We start from the raw sequence: 13,525 nt of genomic DNA, 5'->3' as shown, positions 1-13,525 counted from the left end.
CTTGTGTTGTTTCATCTGGACCTAAGGACACTGAACTAACCGATAACTAGCCTAATTATCTGCCGTGGCTCCAGCAACACCACTCTGGTACTTTACACAGCAGTGACTGACCATTGCTTGAAAGCCTGGGGAATATGTTGTTATGACGTGTTTTGGAGGGGTCAAACTACTCAGGACCCAAATAGTCAGTTATACAGAAACATGGAAAAATCCAGGAGGTTTAATACTAAACCTGACAGGTTTTAGTAAAAGGAAAATTGCAATTATGGGATCTAAAGAAATGGACTAATCACAGTTTAGCTTTTGCTGCACTAATAGTGCACAGGACTATTAGCATAAGACCCTTGTGCAGGGAAAATATCTTCCTGATGTCAGACTTGTGTGCTAGTTTAATTCTGTGCCTGAGACAAGGTTTAGATGCTATCTTAATTGAAACATTACACATTTAGAAACTGGAGTATCAAGCTGATGGAGTTCACAATTGAAAAACCTATGTATTTTTCTATGGATAAATTGCCTTTTGTATACAAATTGGTTGATTTGATATTACCAGATTATGGTTATTGCCATAGAAGAACTTTTCACCGAACATCTCTGCCCATTAAGGCTATCAGAAAAGAAAACGTTCAAACCTAGGCTTCCTTGACTGGAAGCTTGGGTTTGCAAGGTGAGGCTAATTAACCTAATTAAGGAATCCATCCCTTTTGGTACATTGGCAGGTGTCTGGTGAGAAAGGCTGAAGATCCGATCTATAAATGCACCTTCCCTGCAGGTCATCGACACTCGCGTTTCTCTGTTCTTTCAGTGTCTTGTACATAGGTGATCTCCAGAGGTTCCTTCCAACCCTAACAATTCTGTGATTCTGTGATTCTCCTTAACTTTTCCCACAGATGCCTATGAAAATTGGCTGTGCATTCCCACTGAGCTCTGGAGAAGAATGTGCAAAGCAGGTCAGATTAATAGAGACTAATGGTGCAGGGGATGTGCTCCCAGAAGGTATATAATGCCCTGGATGATGGTATTACCTTTGTCAGTTTTGGCATTTGAATGCTATGGCATATTCTCTAACTATATGAAGCATTCCTGATATTTCCAGTTGCGACATATTTTGATCACATTCACACAGCACCTTTCAAGGTCATTAATAAACAACAGAGATCTAGACAGGCATCCCCAAAAGGAAGGAAACTTGTTACTTCTGTGTTCTGCAATCCACTGTCAGCGCATTGACTTTTTGTTTACACCTACCAGAACAGTTTTTTATCTAATTCTGTATACTTACATCCTAAAAACAAGTTATCCATTCAAATGTTCTGTCTAGACAAAGACTTAAAAGTGTGAGGTTAGCATGTACAACCAGCTTTAACCCATGCTAACTCAGTGGAGCCTATGGTCCCCATGAGGCTTTAAGACAGACTATTTAGTGTGTGTTAAAGGCAATGTGTCTTGTCTGAAGCTTAAGAAAAATATAGTTTGACAAAAGCTTTAGGAAGACAGCAGGGTACATTGCTAGTCTCTTTGTATAGCGGTTTGATTCCACAACCTCCCACTTCAAGTTGGCATCATATATTTTTGTAAAACAATGTGTCTTTGTTTTATTTATAAACCTGCCTATCACTTTCTCTTTTGTGGAAGACTCCAGAGTTGTATCTTGGGCTGACTGAGGCTCTGTTCTCAATGAGTTTTGAACTGATGTATTTGTAGGTGCACCTAACCTGCAGTGTGGACTTCTAGCTCTGCACTGAGCTAGACAGTTAACCCTTGGCGGGTTAACTGTACTAACAATACTTGCTTCTTCACCAAGGTAGTATGTCTGCTTTAGGTAGTGTTGCCACAGTTGTCCTGTATAATACAAGTTATGCTGAATTTTGTGGTCAAAATCAAGTTTCCTGTGAAACATATGTTGAATTCAGTTTTTCTCAGGGCAGCATTCACAATAGGTATCCAGAAAAGCAGACTTTCTGAATATCAAAATTACTTGTATATAGTTTGTCTGATTTCTCATTTATTAGAAGAGTTGATTGATGTGCAGAGTACTTCATTCTGAATCAGATAAAATGTGCATAATTTTTCTCTCTAGGACTGTCTTGGATTTCCATATTTAAAATCTGACAGCTGAAACATGAGGTGTAACCACTGTACAAGTAGAGTAATGAAAAATAAAACCAAAAAGAGACAACTCCTCCCCCCCCCCCCCCCCCCCCCCATGTCTGTTGACAGCAGCCAAAGATTGGTCTCCCCTGTATTATTCTGATGTTTCTCATTTTCACAGTTTCATATTTTTTTTTGTTTGGTTTTGTTTGTTTTTTTTTTTCAGGTAAGGCAAAAAATATAGGAGTCTTTATCTAATATATTGATAGAACTAGATGATTTTAAGGTCCTTTCCAACCCTAACTATTCTATGATTCTATGATAGCATGGGTTTCTAATTTGTGCTAGCTTGTTTTCTTCATCACTGAATATTGCTAGGTGTCAACCATTTAGGACCAACAGTATTCTGAGTTCTTATTCATTTAGATTCACGTATGTCTTTATTGTTCAAGCCTAATGGTGGCAGATGTTATACCACTATCTTTATCTCTTATTCTCCAATACACTTAAACTATATTTTAGGATATTCATTATCTACTTATTTTTATGCTGGCCTTTGTAAAAACCCATTACAGATCCTCAGACATACTTCTGTCCCTGTCAAGGTCTTTGCTAGTTCAGTTTTCAGTGTTCCTACATCATAATTTTTGCACTGCCATGCCCTTTACACATTGTCTCAGTGATTCTTCTTATACATGCCCTACATAACTCACAGAGACGAGTCTCCATTTCATCCTCTTGCCTCTTTCATTACCTTTCCACTTTTTATAGTGAATTTTTCTTTTTTGATAACATAATTTTAATCTCTTCAGTAAGCTGGATTGTGTTCCTTCTTTCATTCTTATAAACCAGGATAAACCTGCTTGGAGTGATATGTAGAACCAGATTTAGTATATCCCCTCTTATCTTTATTCCCTTACTATTAAAATGCTGCACTGTAGTTCCAGTTAGGCATTTTGAGTGTACAGAGTAAGATCTTTGCTTTTACTTCACATTTGAGGAGTTCTGTCTGACCTCTCCAGGGGCCAGAGAGCCACATTGTCATGAACAGAGCTGGTGTTGTCAGCAGGTCCCCTAAGTTCATCATCCACAGAAGTTCTGCATGATCAGTTAAGCAGCCCCATGACACTTGCAAACCTGCAACATGGTTCTTTTTTCACAACTTGGTAACTGGAAGAACTGTCTTTTTATAATCCATACTCTGATTATAGTAATCTTCATTAGCATTGGATTTATTCACATATTTGATTTTATTAGGCAGCAGGATGATGAACACTCATCCTGCCTCATAAATGTAACTTGCACTAGACTGGTGTCATTATCTGGTGTGAGTTGCACGATCTTCGTTCACACATACGTTCTTGTGGGAGGAAGTTGTATTTCAAATGCAGACAAGAGAAATTTGATACCATTTTGACTTGATGGGAGAAGAATGTGAGTGTTCTGTCACAGGCTGTTTGCTGTACTTTGTCTATTAGCAAAGAGATTTCATTTCATCCATAATGCACGCAAGCTGTTTCAAATGATAAGGCAGAACAAGAGACTTGTTAAAGGTGGTTTGCTTTTGCTGAGGTGGGCATGAAACTCCAGTATTGTTTGTCATTACCCTGCCAACATAATATGAATGAAGTATGGAAAACACTCTAGATCTTCATGTCATAAAATGAAGGAGTTAAGTCATAATTATTTGAAAGTTCAGAAACTGGACACTGGACACTGTCCAGTGGCAGAAGCGTTCTCTTAGGTGGAAGGTGAGTGTAAGCCCACGTACTGGCTTTTTAGTTTTTTTCTCATACCCATAGGTCCCTAGTATTCTTATGGAACAGTGGGAGTACAGAATGATCTTAATTTTCCCTTGTGCTGCTCCCCTGAGCAATATAATGACAACAAATCATTTTCTTTTAGAAAGAATAGATCCATAAAAAAAAATATTCCCCTTTCTGCATAAAGTGGTGGTGTGATCAGCCCAAGGTTATAGGTGCCAATAGTGCCTAATTACTTGATTGAGCTTTCTGTAAAGTTCTAAGAACAACTTCACATTCTTTCATTATCTTGAGGCAGGTGGAACACTGCTTATTAAAAATTTAGTGCTCTTCTCATTTATTCAGTATATATTAGTATATTGGTGCATTCTGAGAGGTAGTTGCAATGAAACCAGCGATGCTGTCACCCTTGTTCCAGACATGTGGCTCTTTCTTGAAAGGATGCTGTATATGCACACGGTTTGCTATCATTCATGATAAAGTCACAGGATTTTCCAGAAGTATCTATTAGTTTCAGATGCGTCACTTCTGTGGTGCTTGTCTTCATACAACTTAAGAGGAGCCTGACTTTCAAAGAGCAGGTGTCCATCATTTTGTAAAAATCCAGCTATATTAAAGTGTCACTCAACTTGAGGTATCCAGATGTACTAAACCATTTTTTGAAGTCTTGCTCAAACCAACATCTTCTGCAAGACTTTGTAGTCTAATTCAGCCAAATACAATGTATAGAATAAAAACAAGATGAGGCTTGAGAAGAGAGAGAGAAACATCAAAGGGAACAGAATGAAAACATAGAATTTGTCATATCAGAGCAGACCATTGATCTGAGGAGGACTGTGTTCTGCTTCCAGCTGTGGTCAGTACCCTGCAATGTAAAAGAAGGGCCAAAAAATGTGATTCATAATCTGTCATACAAAAACCCCCCAAAGGTTTTTCTTGTGTTGTTCACTGTAAATACATTGGTTAAGTAAGAATGAGGCGGAACTAGAAGCCATGCATGCCACTTGATAGTTGAAGGAAGCATATCTGTGTCTAACATACAGGCAAAATGCTACAAAACTGGTTCATCCTTAGAAAAATATGATCCCTGAAATGCTGCCAAATTCAGTGCCTACATGGGTTATGTCTGCCTTTTTTGTTTGCAAGGTGAATTTATTTGTAATGATAAATCTTATTTTTTTCTGATTGCTCAGAAAACTTTTATGATATGTCGTTCATTTCTCCTTTGTGCAGGAACTGTTGCTGAAGTTGGAAAACGCAGCTCACCAGTTAAGGCATTACTTCCTCAAAATGTGAATAAGAAGTTAGGCACTGGAGGTTAACCTGTGTGTCATATTCATTTTACTCTTGCAGCAGTTCCAACTTGCTTCTTCCTAATTATCATGTTACAAGAAGGTCTAGGAAGAATCATAGGATGGGCTAGGTTAGAGGGGATCTTTGGAGGTCACCTAGTCAAAGCTGTGCTAACATTTGGTCAAGTTGCCCAGGGCTTTGCCCAGGAAAACTTTGAATATTACTAAGAATGGAAGTTTCATGATCTCTTTGTGAGCCTGTTGCCTGTTCCTTGTTCCTTTTCCTGACCACACTTCTTATGATTTCTCTTTCCCTTGATATATAACTGTGGATGAGGATTTGAGCCACCTGGTCTAGTGGAAAGTGTCCCTGCCCATGGTAGGGGGGTTGGAACCAGATGATCTTTAAGGTCCCTTCCAACCCAAACTATCCTGTGATTCTATGATAATTGGAGTCTCTCATGCTGTAAGTTTTGAGGATTGCCTCTTGTCCTTCTGCTGTGCAATGCTGAGAAGAAGCTCAGCAGTCTTCTCTCTGGCTCTTCTCCCTGCTTTAGGAAGTTGAAAACAGAAACTACACTCTCCTTTAGCCTTTTCTCTGGCTGAATGAATCCAGCTTCCACACCTCCTTGTCATATGTCATGTGCTCCACTAACTTTATTGGACTTCTCAGTTTGTAAATGTCTGTTTTGTCCTGGGGAGCCCCAAACTACACACAGTACTCCAGGTGGGCTCTCTCAAGTGCTAAATTGCTGAGAATAATTGCTTATTTATAAAATGGCTCAGGATTGTTTTCTCCTTCATTCCTCTATATTAATACATAATTGAAAACAAAGTAAGAAAACAAGATTCTAGGACTACAAAAAGAGAAAAAGACAAGCTATAACGCTATAATTCTATGCTTAATTTTTCCTTCTGGTTCTTTCAGTTTTGCTTTTCTTTCTGCATAGCAACCCAACTTCATAAAAAGGGGCCAGTGGTGCTGCTACTGATCTCAGCTAACAAACACCCTTTTGGGATGGTGGTGAGGGTTAGAGGCTTCAGCCAGTTCCAGTTTGGTCCTGTTAGTTTTTTGGGAGTGATACACCATCCATTCAGGGATGATTGAGCATCAAGTTCAATATTCCCACAGATGTCTTCTTCCATGCAAAAATGTTACTGTTTTGCATTTTGAGGCTTTTCTGTATTTGTTCATACTGCAGACACTGCCGGCCCTATAACAAGTAGAATGTGTGTGCAATATCTTAGGCTGGATTTTTGTGCTTTTGGAAATGCTGCATGCATTAATTTGTTTGGGGAATGAAATGCTTACATGATTTAGATATAGGAATTGCTTTTCTAGTTTCTAAGTTTCATTGCAGCTTAGACTGGGGGAAACCTTTGTGCTGGAGAAGCAAGGCACTTTCAAGACAAAATGACAGTTGAGTCTGGCTGCTTTCAGGTGGGCTGTCTAGGCACATAAAGTCCCATTTAATTGTCTCTGCGGGGGGAATCTAACCTTAAGAGTAAAATTTTAAAAGTATTGTCAAATTTTAGAAGTATTTAAGCAGCTAAGTGAACAGATAAGAACATAAGACTACCTAAGAAATTTTCAGTCCTGCCATGCCTTGGTTTCCTGTTTGTGATATGGACGTATTGTCTTCTTGCAAGGGTGTTATTGGAGATGAAATTGCATATTAAGTCTGCAGAGTTCTTAGACACCATGTTGAGTGTGGGCCATAAAGTTATTTCACCAGGTGTTATGATAGAGGGGTTTAATGCTCCTATCTCAGTTCAGTCAATCTTCTGTTTTCCTTCTGCTTGTTTGCCTTTTCCCTCCTGTTTTATTGTGATATACTTCTGTTCTTAGAGAAGCATACATTGATGAATATTGATGTGTGAGTGAGTGTTGTGGAAGAGGTACATACTCGTGGATTTCTTTCTTCTGTGACACTTCTACAAAAAATTACTGCAAAGCCATTCATGAATAAAACCCAGGCACTCAGTATCACTGTGCAGACTATAAATCAACAAAGAGGCAGCCTTATGTTTGACTTTATAATATGGAGCAGAAGTGCCATCACATCATCAGATGTTGGTGCTATGTCTTCCATTCCTAACTTGTTCCCCCCCCCCCCCCGCTGCTAATAAATTACAAACACATTTGCTCTCATTAATCATTCTTTGAAATGGCAGAATAGTCTTTGCTGATTGAAAATAATTATTAGCTTCTCAAAAGGATTAAACCGCCTGTTTAGATTTTCATTTATATCACCATTTTGATGGAGTGATGTAGGGGTATGTACACACCCTTTGTCTTAAAAGTAATAATAATAATTAATGCTCTGTAACAAAGACTTTCAGAAGGACTTCAGACAAAGAGAGAAAGAAAAGGCAGGCAAGGTGAGCTGTGGAATAAATGTAGGACACAGAACTGAATATAAGCTTGTGTTAGGAAGGAAGCCTCCTACTGTAGCAGAGCAGTGATAAACACAAAGGAAAATACAGCATTCTCAACATAGCAGTGGAGAGACTTGAAATTTCTGGCTAACGTTACAATCTGAGTGGTGTAATTAATCTGGAATTGAAAGAATACCACAGATGTTTAAAATTATTTTTTCTACTGAGTCAGTATCCTGCACATTCACAAATTGTAGGTTGTGGATTAATAGCCCCTGAGGTTCATTACCCAGTGGGCCTTGCTCCAGGCTTTGAATTTGCACTCAGCAAAGTGTATTTGGATTGAGACAATTTCCTAAAGTCAGGCCCCAAGGTTTTAAAATACAGTGTGTTTGCTCTTCAAGTGTTCTGCAGACACTGGGATGGGAGTGCTCGCTGGAGAGCCAGAGGTATTAAAACAAACCAAAAAAGGGTGAAAAAAAGATGTAATATAGGAGTTAACACATTATATTTCAGAATGGGATGTGATGTGGAGATGCCCAGATAGTATAACCCTATTAATGTCTTATACCCAAAGTGTAACACTGCTAATATGGTATTATATTTGCCTGCTGAAGGGCAGGACTTACTAACTAAATTCATATTCCATACTAATTTGATTGCACTGTCTTGGGACCTGATCTGATGTATTCATGTCATGCGGTATAGCTCTCTGTGTAAGTACTAGCTAGTTTGGGTTCATTACATAATACATGTACACCTTCTAAGTACCTGGATGTTACAGAAAGACAGATGATATAGGTCATATTCAGGTAGCGTGAAGTCCACCGAAATGCCTGTGCTTGATATTTCTGGTAGGTTTTCTGTAGGCACCTTTCTGCCTTGAGCCTCATTTCATTCTAAATCATTCCTTAGAGACTGTCAGATGACCAATTTTCTAAACATGGCACTTAGATGTGGATGGAGCTGTAAAAAGGAATCCTTCTGTGACTGTCCTGTTTTGTTCATCCTCTGTGGTGTGCTTTGAAGTGAGAGCCCAAACACTGGGAGCTCAGTAACGGATTTTCTTCACCTGTGGAGACGGGACATGTGGCATTCCAGTTTGTGCTCAGAAATATTTACATATTTTTTACAAAATGGAAAAGCCCCAACAAAAAGGTTGGAGATTTGATGTGATCTTTGTGTCTGTAAATCATGATGGTCATATAGCAGTTAAATCTCTGCAGGAGAGCTTCCATAGCTGTTAATGAGAGGAACATCCAGAATTGTTCTTTATGTGTTGCTGTTTATTCATGTGGCTCCTGAGAGGGTGACTGAAGTACAGCTCCTTTGTGATTTTTTTTTTTTGGACTGATTGGTCACAATTTAGATGGTTGTTCATCCACTCAACAGCACCTTGTTGACTTTAGCAGTGGAAGAAGTAGATGTTTTAAGCACTGAATGTTCAAATGGCACCTTAAATCTTAGGCTCAGAAACCTAAAGAGGTACATAAGCATCTTGTGAACCTAACTCTGGCCAGCCCCAGCATTAATTTCCTTGTGGTAAGCATTGAATATTGCTTTTTTCAACTAAGATAAATTGTATGCAGATGCACTGAAGTAGTGTATCTTTTGTTCACCATCACAATTGGTACTGAAAATCACAATAAAAGCTTATTTGGATTTCTGGTTGTAGAAACGGTTTTGCGACTTGGGTTGAGGAACCGTTGACTTAATTATATAACTAGCCTCTGGAGCGTTAGTTCTATGACTGTAGAATGGGAATCTTAATTTCTCTTTCACTCTGCAATATTTAATTAGTGTGCAAGGTCTTCTGGCAGGTTTAATTCCTTAAAATGTGTGCAAGCATTTTAAGGACCTAGGCACTGGGATCCCCATTTCCACTGAGTGCTGCAGTGAAACAGATAACAAGATGTGCCATGTGACAGGGTGCATGGCACAGGGTGCTCTGCAACTGTAAAGTTAAAGTCAGTGTCTACTCCAGACAGCTTGCAATCTAAATACCAGTGATTTATTTTAGCAGATGTTTACATAATTCTTATATCAGCGTGAAATTTATCTGTGAAAATATTTAAAAGTAAATGTAATTTATTCTTTCAAAGTTCAGTATCTAGTTCCTAAACCTGGAGCTCCAGATGGAGGATTATTTACTAGAAGTGTGTCTGCTACATTATGTGTAGCAGTATATGCTCTTCCTTCCCTTTTAACAGTGCAGGTTACATTCTGAGCATACTTAGTACCAAACATTTTATTTTTCAGTCACCTTGGAAGTCATTTCAAAGAAATGTGTACACTGAAACAAGGTCATGAATTTCCTGTTTTTCTCACAGACCACCTTAATAAATATTTGAATTGATTCTTTATTGTATTAGTTGCTACTGTTGTGTCCTTAATTCAGACTTTTCCATGCACAGCTGTTGTTTAAAAGTACAGAGATCAACAGGATCGAATAGATCAGATCTGTCTGTATTTTGCATGCATAGACCATTTGATTTTACGAGGGGAAGGAACTGATCTAATAGTTACAGCTTAATTTGCATAATGAGCTGATGGCAAAGCTTTCCTTGTCAACAAGGAAAAGCAATATTGGATTCAAATTAACAAAGTTGTAGAGAAGGATAAATTATAATATACTGATCCTGGGAATTAAGGCAACAAAATATATGTCTGTCTTCCACATGTTGATGTAATCCCTACTGTCTCTGGATTCAGACCTCCTTTGCAAGTCACTTCGTGCAGCCAGATGGGAAAGAATTTTCCCCAACTCCCAACATGTGTTCAGGGAAGACCCTCACTCCAGTGAAAACCATGATAACTTCATGGCACAGCCATCTGATATGCTGGTGGAAGGACCCTTGGCTGGGTCACTTCTGACACCAACAGCATCACACGGAATGGGAAGGAAAGTGTAGGAGGTATAGAGTTGCTGCTACATCTTCCAAGATGGGTCAAGAACTTCCTGAGCTTTATACCACAAAACTTTTTGCAAGTCAAATTTGTTTGCATGTTATCTACCCTGGGTATACCTCTGCATGTTAGCACCCAGTTATGTATTTCTACCCAAAGATCTTAAAATGACATGGTATATAATTTTAACCATGGAGATCTTTGGTTATGAATAATTCTACAATTACAAAGCAGAAACACAAAGGATGACGAAAATAAGGGATTGAAAAACAGTAACTTTGGAGGGTCATTTTTAATAAAAACATTGGCATGATTTATTAAAAGATGAGGTTTTATAGAGCAAAATACATTTACTTCTAGAGACATTGAGAAAGTGGGGATAGACAAGGTAGCACTGAACATTTATTCTCTTTTTATGCACTTTTCCTTTATTAACTTGGTTATCATATCTTTTTTATTACCAGCTCTGGATTTATTTTTATACTGTTTGGGCCTGATCCAGTATCTTCTTACCAGGAAAGAATATTCTTTGAATAAGGAAAACAGGTTTTTGTACTATTGTTTGTTGATTTTGTCTGCTCATTAGAGTTCACTTTTGTTTGAGCTGTTAACAATCTGTCACTATATCTTCAGAGTCTCCCTGGATTATTCCTTGATAATTGGGAGTCTGTATAATACAACAAATTATAAAAAAAAAGGCATAGGGTATAGCAGAAGGTTGCTCTATAATTTGTTGTAATTGTTACTTTGACTCACATTGTCTATTCTAAACAAATATTATTGCAATTACTGTAAGTCAAGAAATGATAAAAGAAAAAAAAAAAGACCCCAAAACATATAGGCTTCAATTTCAAGAGAGTTATTTATAGGAGAACCAGAATTTAACTGCAGCATTAATAAACAGTATCTGGTTCCACGTTTTTAAATCCAGCAAAACTAAAATATATTGTGTGGATGAAACTGAAGTGTATTTAGACTGTTTTATTTTGCTTGGTGCTAGGATAGAACGTGAAACTAAATATATTCATCCATAGATAACTTAAGTTCCTGCTTCTGCTTATATTTCATCATCTGTGAGAAATCTCCTAGGTGATTAAACTAATGCACTGTAAAAGAATGAATCAGTCCTGCAGAGCTCTTCTCTGTACAGAGAATAACTTGCTCAGTTAAGTACTGTTGGGGTTTTACTAAATTAAAATCCTAGGATTTTTTGTACATAATACATTTTATCTGTGAAAACTGAGCAAATTTTTACATGTGACTCTCAAACTAAATTCCTATGGTAATTAATAAAGAAGATTTGAATACCTTTCTGGTAGAGTCATCTTTGATCAATTTAATAACTTGATTTTCTTAACAGAGGAAAACCCTTATCTCTCAAGGCTTGTGGTAACATTGGGATACACCATGAAATTTTTAGAAGAATCAGAGAGTCTGTTCTTTGTCGGGAAAAGATGAATTCAGACTGGAAACTTATCTTTTACTGATTCAGGTGTAACATAGGCTTAGTAATTACTTAATATTTATATTTCAGTTCCTGTGTGGGCTCCAGTAGATCCCTGAAACTCTTATCTGAAGCATCAAGTCTCCATTGTGTACCAACACATGAAAATATGACCTTCCCTAGAAGCTGAACTCACTGGACCTAGATAAGGCTGCTTACATATCCAGAGCTGGCTGATTTTAACTATTCACTTGTTTACAGATAAACATGAATATTGTTCTTTGTGTGTCTGGCAAAGATAGGCAAAAATTGTAGTTGGAGGTATTCTCTTTTAACAAATATATGCATGCACTTGCCTTTTTTTTTTAGTAGATTTATTTTACTTATGTTACTTATCCCCACTCCTTCTTGGCCTATTTTCTTGTGACTGGTATGGTAAAGGGGAATGACAAGAGCTAAAAAAGAGATAAAGAAATGATCTTATTAGTCAGCACAGAGATGGCATTTCATGAGTGGAATTTTGTGATTGTTGCATGGAATAGAAGTACCTAAATATAAATAATAAGATATATATAATAAATTTATGTTTTTCAGAGCGTTCCTTCTGGAACTCCTGGTCTTGAGCTGCAACTTACACTTGTCCACTTCACTCAGTGTAGTTGTGCATAAAGACTATATGAAATTCACTGTAATCTAACAAAAGCATCCTTTTATTATATGGCATAGCATTTATGTGTGCATTCGTTGTCATTCTAATACAGTGTTTGATTTTTGACTGTAGTGAACAGAAATAGTTCAGCTTTAATATGGTATATGCTTTTCCAGTTTGTAAAGTTTTCTTTCCAAATTCCATGTAAACATCTTACTGTACTGCACCCACAGTATCTGCACAATATACACACTTCTGTAGATTGCTAAATCATTGTTAAATCTGATTGGAATTAACTGAATTGTGAAAAAAAAAATAAAAACTGTATGCACTTATTTGCATTTATAGAATCACAGGATCACATGAATGTTTTGGGTTGGAAGGAACCTGCAAGACCACCCAGTTCTAACCCCCTGCCACGGCTGGGGACAGCTTCCACTGACCAGGTTTCTCAAAGCCCTGTCCAACCTGGTCTTGAATACTGCCAGGGATGGAGCAGCTACAGCTTCTCTGGGCAACCTGTGGCAGTGTTTCACCAACCTCACAGTAAGATTTTTTTCCTAATACCAGTAAGAATTTTTTCCTAATACCTCATCTTAATATACCTTTTTTAGTTCAAAGCCATTGCTCCTTGTCCTGGCACTACATGCCCTTGTAAAAAGTCCCTCCACAGATTTCTTGTAGGTCCCTTTTAGATACTGGAAGGCTGCTGTAAGGTCTTCAGAGCCTTCTCTTTTATGGAGTGAACAACCCAAATTCTCTCAGCCTGTCTTCACAGGAGAGGTAGTTCAACCCTCTGATCACCTTTATGGGCCTCCTCTGGACTTGCTTCAACAGGTCCGTGTTCTTACGTTGGGGGCCCCAGAACTGAACACAGTACTCCACATGGGGTCTCATGAGAGCAGAGTAGAGGGGCAGGATCACCTTCCTCGACCTGCTGGTCACGCTCCTTTTGATGCAGCCCAGGATATGGTTGGCTTTCTGGGCTGCAAGCACACAA

This window comes from Pezoporus flaviventris, unplaced genomic scaffold (genome assembly GCF_033815535.1).
Source record: "Pezoporus flaviventris isolate CSIRO_AGI_PZ_B2104156 unplaced genomic scaffold, CSIRO_AGI_Pfla_v1 ptg000066l, whole genome shotgun sequence".
Lineage (NCBI taxonomy): Eukaryota > Metazoa > Chordata > Aves > Psittaciformes > Psittacidae > Pezoporus > Pezoporus flaviventris.
The sequence above is the reverse complement of the archived record's forward strand: the minus strand, read 5'-3'. Positions refer to the sequence as shown.